Source organism: Lynx canadensis, chromosome X (assembly GCF_007474595.2).
Source record: "Lynx canadensis isolate LIC74 chromosome X, mLynCan4.pri.v2, whole genome shotgun sequence".
Lineage (NCBI taxonomy): Eukaryota > Metazoa > Chordata > Mammalia > Carnivora > Felidae > Lynx > Lynx canadensis.
Genome location: NC_044321.2, coordinates 90724901 through 90741416, shown reverse-complemented (window position 1 = coordinate 90741416; position 16516 = coordinate 90724901). Strand labels below are relative to the sequence as shown.

General features: G+C 42.1%; 1 pseudogene; it reads left to right on the top strand.

The window, feature by feature from the left end:
* Positions 1-3079: 3079 nt before the first annotated feature.
* LOC115506858 lies at positions 3080-6913 on the top strand (annotated as a pseudogene).
* The last annotated feature ends 9603 nt before the right edge of the window (positions 6914-16516 follow it).

Here is a 16516-nt window from a genome sequence, read left to right as displayed (position 1 = left end):
TGCCCACACTGAGATATCCTAATAAAACTACTAGACTTCAGTATAAAGACTACATATTCTCAGGTCTTCTAGGAACGAGGGAACCTCATCACTTAGAAAAGAAAGAAAACCAACTTGGCATTAGCCTTCTCAACAACCAGGTGCAAACCAAGTCAATAGTAGAGCCATATTTAAAACAAACTGAACAAAAAATTCTCAACGAAATATATATTTTGCCCAAGATTTCATGTCTAACCAAATTGTCACTCAATTTTAAACGCAAGAGGAAAAGTTTCAACATTGAAGTACTCAGATAATACTGCAGTCATGCATCTTTGCAGATAAATGGAGTAGAAGACTAGCTTTATCCAATCATGATACGCAAAAACACCAATGGTTTTTTTGGTAACGATTGAATGGTAACGATTGAATATTTTCAATTATACAACGAAGACTAAAAAGTAGAAAGAAGTATGAAAGATTAGCATGTAGGTGTTCCGTGTTCTGACAGGTAGAGATAAGCTAAAAATGGGAAGAGAAGGGAGAAAGAAATGAAAATAGATAAGTCTCACAGATTGTTACATAAGCAATACATGGGCATCACAGGGTCTTATTTAAAGATGATTTTAGTGGCGCCTGGGTGCCTTAGTCGGTTAAGCGTATGACTCTTGGTTTCAGCTCAGCTCATGATCTTGCAGTTAGTGAGTTTGAGCCCTGTGCTGGGCTCTCTGCTGACAGCACAGAGCCTGCTTGGGACTCTGTCTCGCTCTTTCTCTGCCCCTGCCCCTCCCCTGCTCACTCTCTAGCTCTCTCTCTCAAAAATAAACAAATAGGGGCGCCTGGGTGGCTCAGTCCGTTGAGCGTCCAACTTTGGCTCAGGTCATGATCTCACGGTTTGTGAGTTCAAGCCCCGCGTCGGGCTCTGTGCTGACGGCTCAGAGCCTGGAGCCTGCTTCGGATTCTGTGTCTCCCTCTCTCTCTGCCCCTCCCCTGTTCATGCTCTGTCTCTCTCTGTCTCAAAAATAAATAAAACATTAAAAAAATTTTTTTTAAATAAAATAAACAAATAAACACTAAAAAAAATAAAGATGATTTTAAAATGGCAGAAGCCAAATTTAAAAACCCTTTATTTTATGGAGGGCGTTAGATTAAACAAAAGAGAAAAAAATACATATATAAATAGTATATATACTACTAAATAGCAAAAAAAAAAAAAAAGCAAGGAAAATAGACCACATAGAGATCTACAATACACAAAACAACACATATAAACACAACATAAATGGTAGGAAATAACTGATACTAAAATAATTGTATTTATATAAGGGTAAATGGACGTAACTGATAGTAAAAAAAGAATTTGAGATTGGCTCATAAAGCAAAACTGATACTCGGCTAATTAAAAGACACACCTAAATCAAAATAACTTAGAAAAGCAAAATGATGGGCAAATGTATACAGAGGAAATGCAGGAAATAAGCAGGTGTTACAATTCTGATATTACAAAAAATGAATGCAGCCCAAAATACATTAAATTAGAAAAGGCACTTTTTAATGCTAAAGGCCACAATTCACAATGAAAATCATAACAAAAATGTATGTGTGTCAGATAATATAGGAAACTCCTTCATAAAGCAGAAATTCCTGGGAAGACAAGAGCTACATGGTAAAACAGAGTCCTAAGGGAGTATTAACTTTGCCATTGAAATTCTTTCTCCCAGTGATTCATAAACTTAGATCTCCTTTAAATTCTGGTACCAGTACTAGGATTCTTCAACATGAAACTCAAAGAGAGGTTAAGTTCAAACTAACAGCTAAGAATGTAAAGGGCTTAAAGCAACCTAGTAACTGTATGTAGAAATTTATACCCTAATAGTACCTTCATAGTAAATATTCTCCTCAGATTTCCATAGTACATCTTCAAAATTGGCCGGATATTAAGTCACAAAGTAAATCCCAATAAATTTCATACAGAAGAGAAATGAAAACCAGCATTCTCTGGTCATAATAAAACAAAATGTAAAGTCTCTTCACCCTGGACTTTTATTTCCCTCCTCAGTTTGGGCCATATTTTCTTGTTTTTTTTGTATGTTTTATAATTTTTTATCCAATGCCAGACATTGTTCATTTTATCTTGTTGGATGCTGTATGGTTTTTACCGCTATGGATATTCTTGAGCTTTATTCTTAGATGCAGATGGTGTCATTTTGATCCTTTTGAATCTTGTTTTTAAGGTTTCAAAAGCAGAGGAAGTGCAGCATCTATGGAGAATTTGTCCCACAGCAGAGTCAAAACCTATCTGAATACTCTCTCTACCCAAGGCTTTGTGAATTATGAAGTTTCTGGCTCTGGTTTGTGGGACAGGACCTATTTCTAGCTCTGTGTGTTCCCCAGAGATCGTTGCTTCTAATTTTTTTTTTCTGTTACTTCTTCCATAGCCTCAGGTAGTTTCCTCATATACCTGTGATTATCAGTATTCTACCCGAGAAAGACTTTATGCGGATCTCTGGAATTCTCTCTCTTCTCCAGGAATCTGTCCTGAGAATGTAAATGCCTCACACCCTGGCTCTCAGTTTCATCTTAGCTGAATTCCTCTTTCCTTTGTGCTGTGTCCTCAAAATTCCCTCTAGAAACTAAGCTGGGGCAATGATAAGTTTAATGGTGCTCATTTCCTATCCCTCATTGTAACTATCTTCCACTCCCTGAACCTCAATACCTTGACTACCGTGGTTTCATGCATTTTATTGATTTTTAAAAATCATTTCAGTTGGAGTGAGGTGCAAATCCAGTCATGTAAGTACTTTTAAAATAATTTTAACTTACGGGGGTGCCTGGGTGGCTCAGTCGGTTAAGCGTCTGACTTTGGCTTAGGTCATGATCTCACCGTTTGTGAGCTCGAGAGTTCGAGCCCTGCGATCACCTGCTTTGGATTCTCTGTCTCCCTCACTCTGCCCCTCGCCTGCCGGCACTCTGTCTCTCTTTCAAAAATATACATTAAAAAAATTTTAAGAAAATAATTTTAATTTATATAACCATGAGGCTGTTTTAAAATGAATTAAAAAAAAAAAAGATTAGGGGGAGAAGCCAAGAGTGACATTAAATGTACACAGAGATACATGAAGACATCTATAGAAAATTGGTAACCACAGGAGCTGAGATCCGGCGAAGCGCTGTCTGGGCACTGGCTGTGCACTACCCACCTGGGCTCTTGCCCCACCGCGCACCCATGGAGGAACCACTGTGCCCACTTGCCCGCCTGCCCCAGAACTCTGCTCAGGACCCCACCTTGGTGGCGGTGGAGCCCAGTCCCCCAAAACTGGCCAAGCATGGAGACACGGGGTCAAGGTCGCAGATTCCGAGGCTGAGGCGGGTGGGCCCAGCTTGCATACTCTGTTTCCTTTTCTGTGGCGGTCCATCTCAAGATACCCGCCCCGCTGGTGAAGGTATAGCCTTGCATGTGCACATGTTCTCCCCTCACACCCTTAAATCAAGTGCTTTTTGTAGTGTGAAGAAAATGAGTGAAACCATCCTCCCCAGAAGCACCGGGCACAGAGCTGTAACATCAGAATATAGTACTTATTTCACTGGACAAGTTCTTGGTGGATCACCTTTTCGCAGGCGTTGGTTTCTCAGCCAGACAACAATAGAAATGAGGCCAGACCCCAAAATTCAAGGGCTCGAGCTGAAGCAAGACACAGCGTCAACAGAGAATAAATAATCAGGCTAGCCTCCCTGAACAGAGGGGATGCCCTGCTTGTGTAGAGAGAAAGTCCCCTCATCCTGATGGGTTGATATTGGCAGGCAATTCAGGTAGCTCGTTGACGCGTCATGGAGCCAGGGTCCTGTCTGAAGTCTGGCTTCTATATGGGGCTGCATCCTAGTGTTGTGCTCTAAGAGAAGCAGTTTAACAGTAACAGCCAATAGAAAGTGCCCCAGGTGCATAGTGTTTTCTGCTTAGGGCTTGCTCCCATGATCCCTAACTGTCTCAACATAACTTAATGTGTTGAAGCACCGTGAGCCTTCCTCATACCTAACAAAATTGTGGACTCAAGCATAAGAGTGAGGAGATAGAAACAGAAGGAGCGTGCAGATCATCAAAGAGCATCCATCCATGATTCAGAATAATGCAAGTGGGGCCCTGGTAGCCACTGCCACCACAATGACTACCCCCTCCAAAAACAGTGGCTCCAACCGTGAAGGTGATCCTCACCTAGCCTAGCATGAAGTACTGTGCTCTATGACCAACGCTCAGGAACTTTTAGATTTCTTGGGCCAAGGGATGTTTAGTAAGCTGTCCAGTGCCAGAAATGGGGCCCCACTGAAAGTGTGGCCATCAAAATCCTGGAGAATCACCCCTCCATGTGCTTGGCAAGGTCAGACTGAGGAGAGGATCCTGGCCGCCTTGAGATCGGGAGAGCTGAGGACTACAACTGTGTCTGCGTCTATGAGTGCTTCCAGCACAAGGATCACACGTGCTTGGTTTTTTGAGATGTTGGAGCAGGACCTCCATGACCTTTTGAAGCAGAGTAAGTTTAGCCCGTTGCCACTCACATACATTTGTACAGGCCTCCAGCAGGTAGCCACAGCCCTGATGAAACTCCAAAGCTTAATTCTTATCCATGCTGACCCCAAACGAGAAAACACCACGCTGGGTGATCCCATCTCGATAACCCTACAGAGTAAAGGTCATTGACTTTGGTTCGGCCAGTCACGTGTCCAGAGCTATGTGTTCTACCTACTTGCAGCCCGGATGTTACGGGGCCCCTGAGATCATCCCTGGTTTACCATTTTGAGAGGCAACTGATATGTGGTTGCTGGGCTGTGTCATTACCGAATTGTTCCTGGGCTGGCCACCCTACCCAGGAGCTTCCGAACGTAATCGGATTTGGTGTATTTCACAAAAACAAGGTTTGCCAGATAAACATTTATGAAGTGCAGGGACAAAGACAACTGGGCTTTTCAACTGGGACATAGAGTTTTCCTATACTTTGCCGAGGCTGAAGACACCAGAGGACCATGAAGCAGAAATGGCGGTTAAGTAGAAAGAAGCAAGGAAGTGCATTTTCCACTATTTAGATGCTGTGGCCCAAGTGAACACGACAATAGATTCAGAAGGCAGTGGCATGTTTGTGGAAAAGGCAGACTGGCGGGAGTTCATTGACCTATTAAAGAAGACGCTGACCATAGATGCTGAGCATCACTCCAGTTGAAACCCTGAGACACTTACTTGATTTTTCCCACTATACACAAATCAACTGTTTCCAGATCGTGGAGGTCTGCAAGCACTGGGTGAATACGGAGGACACTGCAAACCCAGGCAAAACCATCTTGATCAGGCAGGTGGCCCCAGCACACCGACCAACGTCACCATGACCTTCAACAACCATCTACCAGCGCCAGTATTTATTTAGCCGAAGTCTCCTAAGTTACCAATCTGCCCTTTACCAGCCCTCAGCGGCCCAGCAGAGCATGCCCCCGCGGACAGGAACAGCCCAGATCTATGCCCATCCTGACTCTTTCTATCAAGCTCTCATCATGTGTCTGCCCAGACGCAGGATGGCAGCCATCTTCTTCTACACATGCTGGCAATTTCGTGTGTCTACAGTGTCTTCAGATCAGACTGGGCCTAGTTGCCCACCAGGCCTGGTCGATTCGGACTTGGAAAATCTTGCTTTCCCTGGCGTGGCGGCATGTGACTGGAGTGGCCAAGCACAGGTCAGTGCAGCACATGACTGTGACTCCTGAGACCGTGGCAGGCACCCAGAAGTTGACCCACTGGGAGAACATGCAAGCTCAGCCACATTACCCGGCAGTCGGTGCTGCTGATCAGCCACGTGAGCCTTCTAGCACCCAGTCCTCCAAGATGGACATGACCTACGTGATGTTCCGCAACAGCCAGCCAGCACCGTCTCCCTCCCAGAAGCGTAAACAGGACCAGTCCCTTGTGAGAAGCATCTCCATCTGGGAGGTCTCTTCCTTTCAGGCCTTCAGCTCCCTCCCGAGGTCCAAGGGCAACAAGGAGAACACACCTCCCAGCCTACACCTCCTCTGTCACATGCGGGTGGGGTGAGAGAGCCTGCAGCACCAATGATTGTTCCTGCTGACCTCACCAGCCCCAAGGTCAGTGTCACCACCATCAGCAGTGACCGGGACACAGGAAAAGGAGGAAAAACAGAAATATGCCCCCAACAGGTGAGGGCATGACACCTTCAGACTTCCCAGAAGGAACAGGATGGAGGGGGGAGGGGTGCAGCGTGCTGCTGGCTCACGCAGAGAGTTGTCCAGGAATCTGAGCCACGTTCCATCCTCAGACATGCGGATCTCTGTCCCCTGCCCCCTCAATTTTGTTCCTTAAATGGAACATCAGAAACATTCCTAAATGTTCTAGAGACCTAAAGTGGTTTCAAGGGAAGGTCCTGAAGATTCAACATAATTGTTCAAACCCAAGATATTTTGAGTCACTTTGGTCTTAAAAAATAGTTAGAGGCGCCTGGGTGGCTCAGTTCGTTGAGCGTCCGATTTCGTTTCAGGTCATGATCTCGTGGTTTGTGAGTTCAAGCCCTGCATTGGGTTCTGTGCGGACAGCTCAGAGACTGGAGCCTGCTTTGGATTCTGTGTCTCCCTCTCTGCCCCTCCCCTGCTTGCTCTGTCTCTGTCTCTCTCTCTCTCTAGAAAATAAATAAACATTAAAAAATTTTTAAAAGATAGTCACAGGCTTATACATGTGGGAGACTTGAGACTATAAAAATCACGTATACAATACCAGTGTATTTCAACTCCCGTATGCTTAAAAATCTCTGCTTCAAGCTACTGGATTTATTCCTAGTTGGTCAGAGTATTTCTCTAACATCTCCTTGGCTCTCTCAGAAATTTGCCTATGTCTGGCTGCATTGAGGATGTCACTAAATCTGTAGGACCAGATGACATTCCCTAGAATTTTGAGAGGAACGCCAAGGCAAAATTATCCCTGACCAACAATAGGTGTCATTAGTTGCTAGAGCAAATGGATGGTCAGCATGCTAGGAGTGAGCAAATTGAAGGGGAAAAAAAAACATGACAAACATTCCCAAACTGTTTTCATTTGCACTATTTCATGCATCATTTGATAGGGTATGCAAGACAAGTAATTCTAGTCCCATTTGATAGGTAGGAACACCGAGGCCCAGGAAAGGTAAGCGACTCACCCAAATTGATAAAGGTTCTAAGTAGCAGAATTGGGATTCAGGTCCCCTGCCCCCGAAGACATGGCCATCTTAAGTACTGGCAAAAACAACTGACTTCTCTTCAGTCATTAAGTCAATAAAAATAAATTCTATCCTGCCCCCTCCTCTGATCACCACCACACCCCCAAACATGTTTGCACCCACTGTGTGCAAAGCATCAGGGCAAGGCAGTGGGATGTCCAGAGTATGCGACTGAGCCACGACTGAGTGCTAAAACTCTAGCAGCAAGAAAGGCAAAAGACAGCTCTTCTTCTTTGAGACGATCTTTCAAAGTGAAGACGCAAGAAAGACCCAGCAGCCTACTTTTTCTCAGTGATGGTGTTTGGACAAGGGAGCTCTGTAGCCATGGCTAGACAACTGGTCTAAAGACAGAAAACAAACCAAGCATTTTTCCCGGTCACCCAAGATCAAATTGCAGACCCAGTGCTGTTTTATTTTTTATGTTTCTAATTTAATTTCAGCACGAGGACACATAGTGTCACGGTAGTTTCAGGTGTACAATGTAGTGATTCAACAATTACATACATTACCGGGTGCTCATCACCACAAGTGCACTCCTTAATCGCCATCACCTGTTTCACTCATCCCCCCCACCTTCTCCACCACCCCTGTAACCATCAGGTTGTTCTCCGTAGCTTAGTGCCCGCTTCTTGGTTTGTGTCTCCTTTTCTTTTTCCCCTTCGTGCATTTTTTGTGTTTCTTAAATTACAAGAATAAAATCATATGGTATTTGTCTTTCTCTCTGACTTATTTTACTTAGCATTATACAGCCTAGTTCTACTCATGTCATTGCAAATGGCAAGATTTCATTCTTTTTTTAACGCCTGAAAAATATTCCGTTGTATACATCCACACCACACCTTCTTTATACATTCAACTGTAGATGGCAACTTGGGCTGAATCCATAATTTGGTTATTGCAAATAGTACTACTATAAACGTAGGGGTGCATGTACCCCTTTGAATTAGGGTGGGGTTTTTCTTGGTACATTTTAGGTAAATATCCAGTACTGCAATTAGTGGATTGTATGGTACTTTTATTTTTATTTTTCAAATGTATATTTCTTTATTTTGAGAGGGAGAGAGCACGCATGAGTGGGGGAGGGGCAGAGAAAGAGGGAGGCAGGGGGTCCCAAGCAGGTTCCACGCTTTGAGCATGGAGCCCAACGCAGGGCTCAATCCCACAAACTGAACCTTGAGATCATGACCTGAGCCGAAATCAAGAGGCAGGTGCTTAACTGACTGAGCCAACCAGGCACCCCAGTACTTCTGTTTTTAATTTTTTAAGAAACTTCCATACCGTTTTCTTTTTCTATAGTAAACCTACCAGTTTGCATTCTGACCAACATAGCACAAGGGTTCCTTTTTCTCCACATTGTCACCAACACTTGTTTCTTGTGTTTTTGATTTTAGCCATTCTGACAGATGTGCGGTGATATCTCATTTTGGTTTTGATTTGCATTTCCCTGATGGTGAGTGACGTGGAGCATAATTTCATGTGTCTGTTGGCCGTATGGATGTCTTATTTGGAGAAGTGTCTGTTCATGTCTTCTTCCCATATTTTAATTGGATTATTTGTTTTTTGGGTGTTCAGTTGTAGGAGTTTTTTATATATGTTGAATACTAACCCTTTATTGGAATGTCATTTGCAAATATTTCCTCCCATTCAGTAGGTTGCCTTTTTAGTTTTGCTGATTGTTTCCTTTGCTGTGCAGAAGCTTTTTATTTTGATATAGTCCCAATAGTTTACTTCTGCTTTTGTTTCTCTTGCCTCTAGAGACATATCTAGAGAAAGGATGCTACAGCTGATGTCAGAGAGATTACTGCCTATGCTGTCTTTTAAGATTTTTATGGTTTCAGGTCTCACATGTAGGTCTTTGGCCCAGTTTTAATTAATTTTTGTGTATGGTGTAAGAAAATGGTCCAGTTTCATTCTTTTGCATGTGGCTATGGGATTTTTCCAACACCATTTGTTGAAGAGACTATTTCTCATTGGATAGTCTTTCCTGCTTTGTTGAAGATTAATTGACCATACAATTTTGGGTTTGTTTCTGGAATGGCTATTCTGTTCCATTGATCTATGTGTCTATTTTTGTACTTGTACCATACAGTTTTGATTACTACAGCTTTGTAATACAACTCAAAGTCTGTAATTGTGATACCTCTAGCATTGCTTTTTTTTCAAAAATTGATTTGGCTCTTCAGGATCTTTTGTGGTTCCATACAAATTTTAGGATTGCTTGTTCTAGTTCTGTGAAAGGCAATGTTGGTATATTTTTAATATTCTTTAATTTTTATTTTTGAGAGAAAGAGAGAGAGAGAGGGAGGGAGGGAGGGAGGGAGGGAGTGGGGACGGGGCAGAGAGAGAGAAAGAGGGAGACACAGAATCCGAAGCAGGCTCTAGGCTCTGAGCTGTCAGCACAGAGCCCGATGTGGGGTCGAACTCATGGACCGTGAGATCATGACCCGGGCTGAAGTCAGATGCTTAACTGACTGAGCCACCCAGGCATCCAGCGATGTTGGTATTTTGATAGGGATTGCATTATATAGATTTCTTTGAGTAGTACAAACACTTGAACAATATTTGTTTTTTCCAATCCATGTGCATGGAATGTCTTTCCATTTCTTTCTGTTGTCTTCAATTTATTTCATCAGTGTTTCACAGTTTTCAGTGTACAAGTCTTTCACTTGTTTGTTAGGTGTATTCCTAGGCATCTTATTATTTTTGGTGTAATTATAAACAGGAATGAAGCAGAAATGAATGAGCAAAACCAGTCTAAAAATAAATATTTATAAATGATCTTGATTAGAGGAGCACGGATGATCTATACATGCTGAATAAATCCATCTTTCTCCCTTGAAATTATCTTGGACAAAGAAAAAAATTGATAACCACAGAGAAGACAATACGTCTGTCAACTTTTGAACAGAGTTCTCTGTAAACTCAGAAAAGGGCATATTCTAAGTACCAAAAGGGAGGGTTGCAGCAGGTATGGAGAGAGGAGAGGAGAAGACCCATGCCAGGCGCCCCAGGCGTGGGAGACCCACACTGGGAAGACGGATCCCCATAATATTTGGTTTTGAAAACCAAGGGGGCGTGGCTTTGAGAGATCTTAACAGTCAATGGAGCTTAACACCAGGAACTTTAGAAATCACTGGTCTCTGCACTGGGAGAGCCGGAGAGCAATAGGAAACTGAGTCCCCATCCTTAAAGAAACAGCACAACCAACAGCCCCAACTGACATACAACAGCAGTTTGACACACAAGCAGCAGTTTGAAAACTGCCTGGGGTATACGGGAAGGAAATTGATTTCCTAATTTCGCAGGGTATGCCGTAGGGGGAGGGATCTTTGAGAGACTTCTCCAAGAGCAAATGAGGTGGCGGGCAGTATTTTCCTCCCTGGCCGGCCCTTCCAGGCTAGATGCAGGCACATCTGTGGTGATCAGGGTAGTGCAAACATTCTCCACCTACCTTGTCAGCAGGGCGCCCTGCCCCCACTGTGTTTATGTGCACCCACCATCTCCAACGCTGCCAGCCCGGGCAGGAGTTTTCCTGGCTCTAGATCCCCCTCCTGCAGTGGACCAAGGTGAAACTTGCAGACACTGTGCGTCCCCACCATGCACTCTCTTGCTTTCTGGAATACACAGACCTGCAGGACCATACTTGATTTTTCAGTACTCAGAACATAGAATCGGCAAGTTTCTTCATTCCTTGTAGTGGAAAGCTGTATCTGGGACCAAAATTTGGTCATTTCCTCATAGATGAGATGTTTCCAGACGCACACTGGTGGGGACAAGATTAGAACGTGCAGGCTACTGCAGTGGCAGAGATGGAAAATATCTTACTGTTAAGGTTACGAGGTCCTATTGATTTCTCAGTTGAAATCTAATGTCACCTTGTGCTCTCAAGGTGCTCCCTCTATTAAAAAAAATGCATTATTTCCTCGATAACTTGCCACTGTGCCTTTTCAGCCCTTCGTCTAATCTGAAATCATACCCCCTTCTCATTACAAGTCTTTGCTATAGACTGTTTGTGCTCCCCCAAAATTCACGTGGTAAAACTTAATCTCTAATGTGATAGTGGTATTTAAAGGTAGGGTCTTTGGGAGTTGATCAGGTCACAAGAGTGGAGCTGTCACGATTGGTCTTAGTGCCCTTATAAAAGAAGGTCCTACACAGCTCCCTCACACTTTCCGCCACGTGAGGACGCAGCGTGAAGACACCTGTCTATAAACCAGGAAGTGGGCTTTCACGAGACACTTACTGTACCAGTGCCTTGACCTTGGACTTCCCAGCGTCTAGGACTAAGAGAAATAATGTTTTCCTGTTCTGAAGTCACTCAGTACATGGTATTTGTTATAGCAGCCCAAATGGACTAAGACAGTCCTTTGGCTCATTGATCACTGTTTTCTAATCACGTTATTGACTCTGATTTTAGGTATGTTGCCACATTCCCATATCATATTGGCTTTCGAACAGACCTTCATTTGCCAATTTCCCTTGTACAACTTTATAACGACAACAACAATAACAGCTGCATTGCCAATTGTATCAACTTAGGGTTCCAACAACAACAACAAAACAGCCAGAGTCAAACAGGGAATTAAGGAGAATTTAACCAAGAGATTCATGATAAAGACGCACGCAAACTTTAAAGGGAAGCAACTAGAGATGATACTGTATCCTGTGGTAGCAACAGGAGAAAGCTTTTACAACTCCTAGGCCAGAAGGAAAAAGACGACGGTATAGACAGCAAAACTGAGCCAAGCCATGGCCTCACAGGGAAGGGTCCGGTGAATAAATACCCAAACAGACCTTTCCATTTGCCCTCATACCTCCTACTGATTCTTCTCACTGGTACCTCCAAGGGTAAAATGAGAGCAAGAGAATCCAGTGATACAGTCCATGAAGCTTAGTTAGCTTCCTGGAGCAAGAGCTGGGCAGAGGAGGAATTTGAGAAGAGAAATGGAAAATGTCTACCCCTCCCCCTTCCCCCCAAAAGCTACCTCTTTCTACACTTCGCATCGTTTCTCCAACTGCCAGTTTCACTAGTTCATGCTATTCCAAATCTATTTTCTCTGAAACAATGTATTTCCGGAGCTCCACCCAAAGTTCATTTTTCCTCCCCTACTAGGTAAATGAAGTGATCATCCGACCACGAGCCCGAGCCAGAATGTGACTGTCACTCTTGACTTATTTCTTCTTTCTGACACAATCGTCCTTCAGGAAACATGATGTGGCAATTACACCTTTAAAATATCTTTAACCTCCATTTCTTCTTTTGAGTCCTGTCATAGTCCTTAGTTCAGGTTTCTCAGTAATCTATCACCAACCTACCTTTCTCGCCTCATTCTCACCCCTCCTTCCCTTTAGCCCCATGCTCTAATCAAACCACAGTACTTACAGCTTTCCATACACAATATTTCTCTTATAACAAACATTTTCTGACTGCCTATAATATGCCAGACACTGAGCTAGGTGTTGGGCATAAAAAGATAAGTGACGTTAAGTCTGTGGCCTCAACAACTGCCTTTAATCGCCATGTATCTGCTATGTGCAGTACATTTCCCATTTTGTTAGACTGGAAAACTCTATTCATCAATCTAAATTCAGCCTAAGCGTGGCTCCCTCTGTGAAGCCCTTCCTGAGTCTACCAATTAGACAGTCACTTCTTCTTCAGTGTCCACTAAGACTGTAGGCACATTTTTATTTTAGCACTTAATACCCTACTGCTTTTATTGACTTAAAAGTCTCGCTCTCTGGCCAGACTGAGTTATATAAACATACTTTGCAAATCTTTGCATCCCTAGTGCTTCATGACGGCCTTAATAAATATTTGTAAATTAAAGAAGGAACGAACGATGAAGTCAGGGTATTAGACTATGATAGCTAAGAGGAGAGAAGAGGAAAGCAGAGAAGACGTGGGGGGTGGGGGGGGAACAAAACAAAAATCCTCTGCAACACTCACTTTGAATCTGTTTGAGGGCTATAATGTTTGTGAGGTTGAGACAAAAGGCAGGAAACTAAGGTGTTTGTTTGGTCACGTCTAAATACGCTGGGCAATTATCTTTAGAGTAGGCTTCATTTCAAGGACTCTCTATTTTGTGGCTGCATCTTAATTAACCAAAAGTGACTCCATGCGTCAAAAACTGGAGCGCCTACAAAGTGACCTCATTACAGTCCATGAGAAAGGTCACAAACAGCAATACTCACATGTGTAATCTTACCTGTAAGTATCCCACGCTATAAATCACGTTTGCCAACATCCAGGGTTATGACGCAAAGTGTATGTCTGTGTAAATGTGTTGTTCAGAAAAAAATTTTTTTAACTCCTGAAATTAACTGGAAGGTGTTTGATTTCCAGATGAAGTTTTTAGGGTGTTTCTTTTCACATGACTCATTTTCCGAATCTCAGGTTTGTTTCCGCTAAGTTTCTCAATGTAGTATGCCTGTCTTTCCTGTTTATATGACTTTTGTTATAATTTTAAGGAATGCAAAGGCAACGAGAAATAGATTTACACTTAACCTGAGGTTAAATGTGTTTCTGATAGTATTTTTATTTATATTTAAAGGATTACTATTATTCGAAATATAGTAACAAAGAAAGGAAGCATTTTTGGACTAGTGGAAAATGCTTGGACAGGGCTTTAAGTGGTCTAGGCTCCAACCCTTACTTTGTTAGCCAATTAAAGAGGTTGGTCTTAGGCTTAGTCACTTTCCTTCTAGACTCCAATATTCTCTTCTGGAACAATCTGTGCTCAACTGATCAGAGATGGCAAACTAGAACATCACAGTTTGAATCCTGTATATCATCAGATGGGTTTTCCAAACAAGTGTCTCGGTAGCATTTCAAAAATGAGTTTGAGGGGTGCCTGGGTGGCTCAGTCGGTTAAGCGTCCGACTTCGGCTCAGGTCATGATCTCGTGGTCTGTGGGTTCGAACCCCGCGTCGGGCTCTGTGCTGACAGCTCAGAGCCTGGAGCCTGTTTCAGATTCTATGTCTCCCTCTTCCTCTGACCCTCCCCTGTTCATGCTCTCTCTCTGTCTCAAAAATAAATAAATGTTTAAAAAAAATAAAAATAAAAATAAATCAGTTTGAAAGATTCAAGTAGGCTTTCAATCCCAGATTTGCAAAAGTCCCTCCCCTCCCCCCTAAACTGCTCATGTACAGAGCAAGCCCAAAGTAGGATAACACAGGCTTTAAGAACTGAATTGCAATATAAACACTGTCCAGAAGACAGACAAAACCCTGCTCTGGTAACCACTGCCCCCACCCCCCAGCCCAGTATTTCACCAATGCCAGTTAGTAACTGTCAAATACTTGCAGATATGAGAGAAATTAATTTCTGGCCATTAGGATAAATTAGCATTGAGCTGCCCTCTTCACTAAAATGTTGTGGAATTTTTCAGAGAAGTTTAGACATTTCTAGTAGGAAGGATTTTTAGTCTTTCTCTGGGAAAGTCTCACAAGTGTGTGCTGTTGAAACAGGCCGGTGAAGGCAGTTCTGTTATGGCCATTGATTTGAGGGTTAGCTGTCTGACAACTTTGGGAATATTAGTATTTTTTTTTTTTTACTGTTTCCTGAGAAAAGGACTCTATGCAATTATATCTTACATTCCTGAGTGTAGCTTTTATATTCTTGACCATAATCTCACATGACACAGTACATGCTTCATAATATTTTAAATGAATAAATCGACAGCAAGATATAAGGTAGACCGAAAGTTGCCAAAAAGCAGAACTTATTTATAAGCCTCATTTTGGAGGACCTTAAATGTACAAATATACATATAATTTGTTCAAATACAAAGATACAGGATATTGACAAAGCTAAATTTTAAAAAAAAATTTTAAATGGTCAATCCAACGGGAAACCAAAAGAAACAATTTTTCTGATAAATCAATTTAGATAATTTTACAATTATAGATTTCCAATTCCCTGAAGAAATGACTTTTCTGAATTTTAATATTATTCCTTCTGCTTTATTTTGGGAGGGGAGGCAAATTAAATACATTGTCTTAGAGGAACATTAGTATCTTCTCTAAGAGATTGAAGGCTGCCTTTTACTTTGTCTGACATCTCTCATATATTGGCCAATCAATAATTATTCATAGTTTAGTTTCAGGGATTTGTTTTTTTTTTAATCTGTGAATCCAATACTTTCTTTTTCATTACAAATGATAGGTTTCATAATTATTTTTGCAGGCGCTTGGAGTTGAATTTAAAAATGGAATATAATGGGTATTGAAGAGGGCATCTTTTGGGATGAGCACTGGGTGTTGTATGGAAACAAATTTGACAATAAATTTCATATATTTAAAAAAAAATAAAATAAAATAAAAATGGAATATAATAGGATCAAGTAGCTACTCTTGTTTACATTTTCAATATTTTAATTTTTTTTAACATTTATTTATTTTTGAGACAGAGACAGAGCATGAACAGGGGAGGGGCAGAGAGAGAGGGAGACACAGAATCTGAAACAGGCTCCAGACTCTGAGCTGTCAGCACAGACCCCCACGCGGGGCTCGAACTCACGGACCGTGAGATCATGACCTGAGCCGAAGTGGGACGCTTAACCAACTGAGCCACCCAGGTGCCCCATTCAATCTTTTAAATGAAGCACAGTATTCTTTAAAATATGGCAAATTTTATCGCTTCTCAGCCTTTTGGCTAAGATCAAGTGTAAAATATGGCAAATTTTAACTTAAAATCTTTAATGATCCTGATTGTAGGTGAGACAAATGAGACATAATATGGCTTTTATCGGGATACTCACTTGAGTAAATGTAGCTACTTAAATCGACTTGTATCAATTTCTATAAAGCAGTGTACCACGAAAAAGAGGCTCATTACATATTTTCACTTCCAGAAAACTTTTATTCATCTCTGATGATCATCAAAACCTAGTATTGGAATACTACGTGGCAATGAGAAAGAATGAAATATGGCCTTTTGTAATAATGTGGATGGAACTGGAGAGTGTTAATGCTAAATGAAATAAGTCAGAGAGAGAAAGACAGATACCATATGTTTTCACTCTTATGTGGATCCTGAGAAACTTAACAGAAACCCATGGGGGAGGGGAAGGAAAAAAAAAAGGTTAGAGAGGGAGGGAGCCAAAACATAAGAAACTCTTAAAAACTGAGAACAAACTGAGGGTGGCTGGGGGGTGGGAGGGCAGGGGGGTGGTGATGGGTATTGAGGAGGGCACCTGTTGGAATGAGCACTGGGTGTTGTATGGAAACCAATTTGACAATAAATTTCATATTAAAAAAAAAACCAAAAACCTAGTAAACATACAGATTTGATG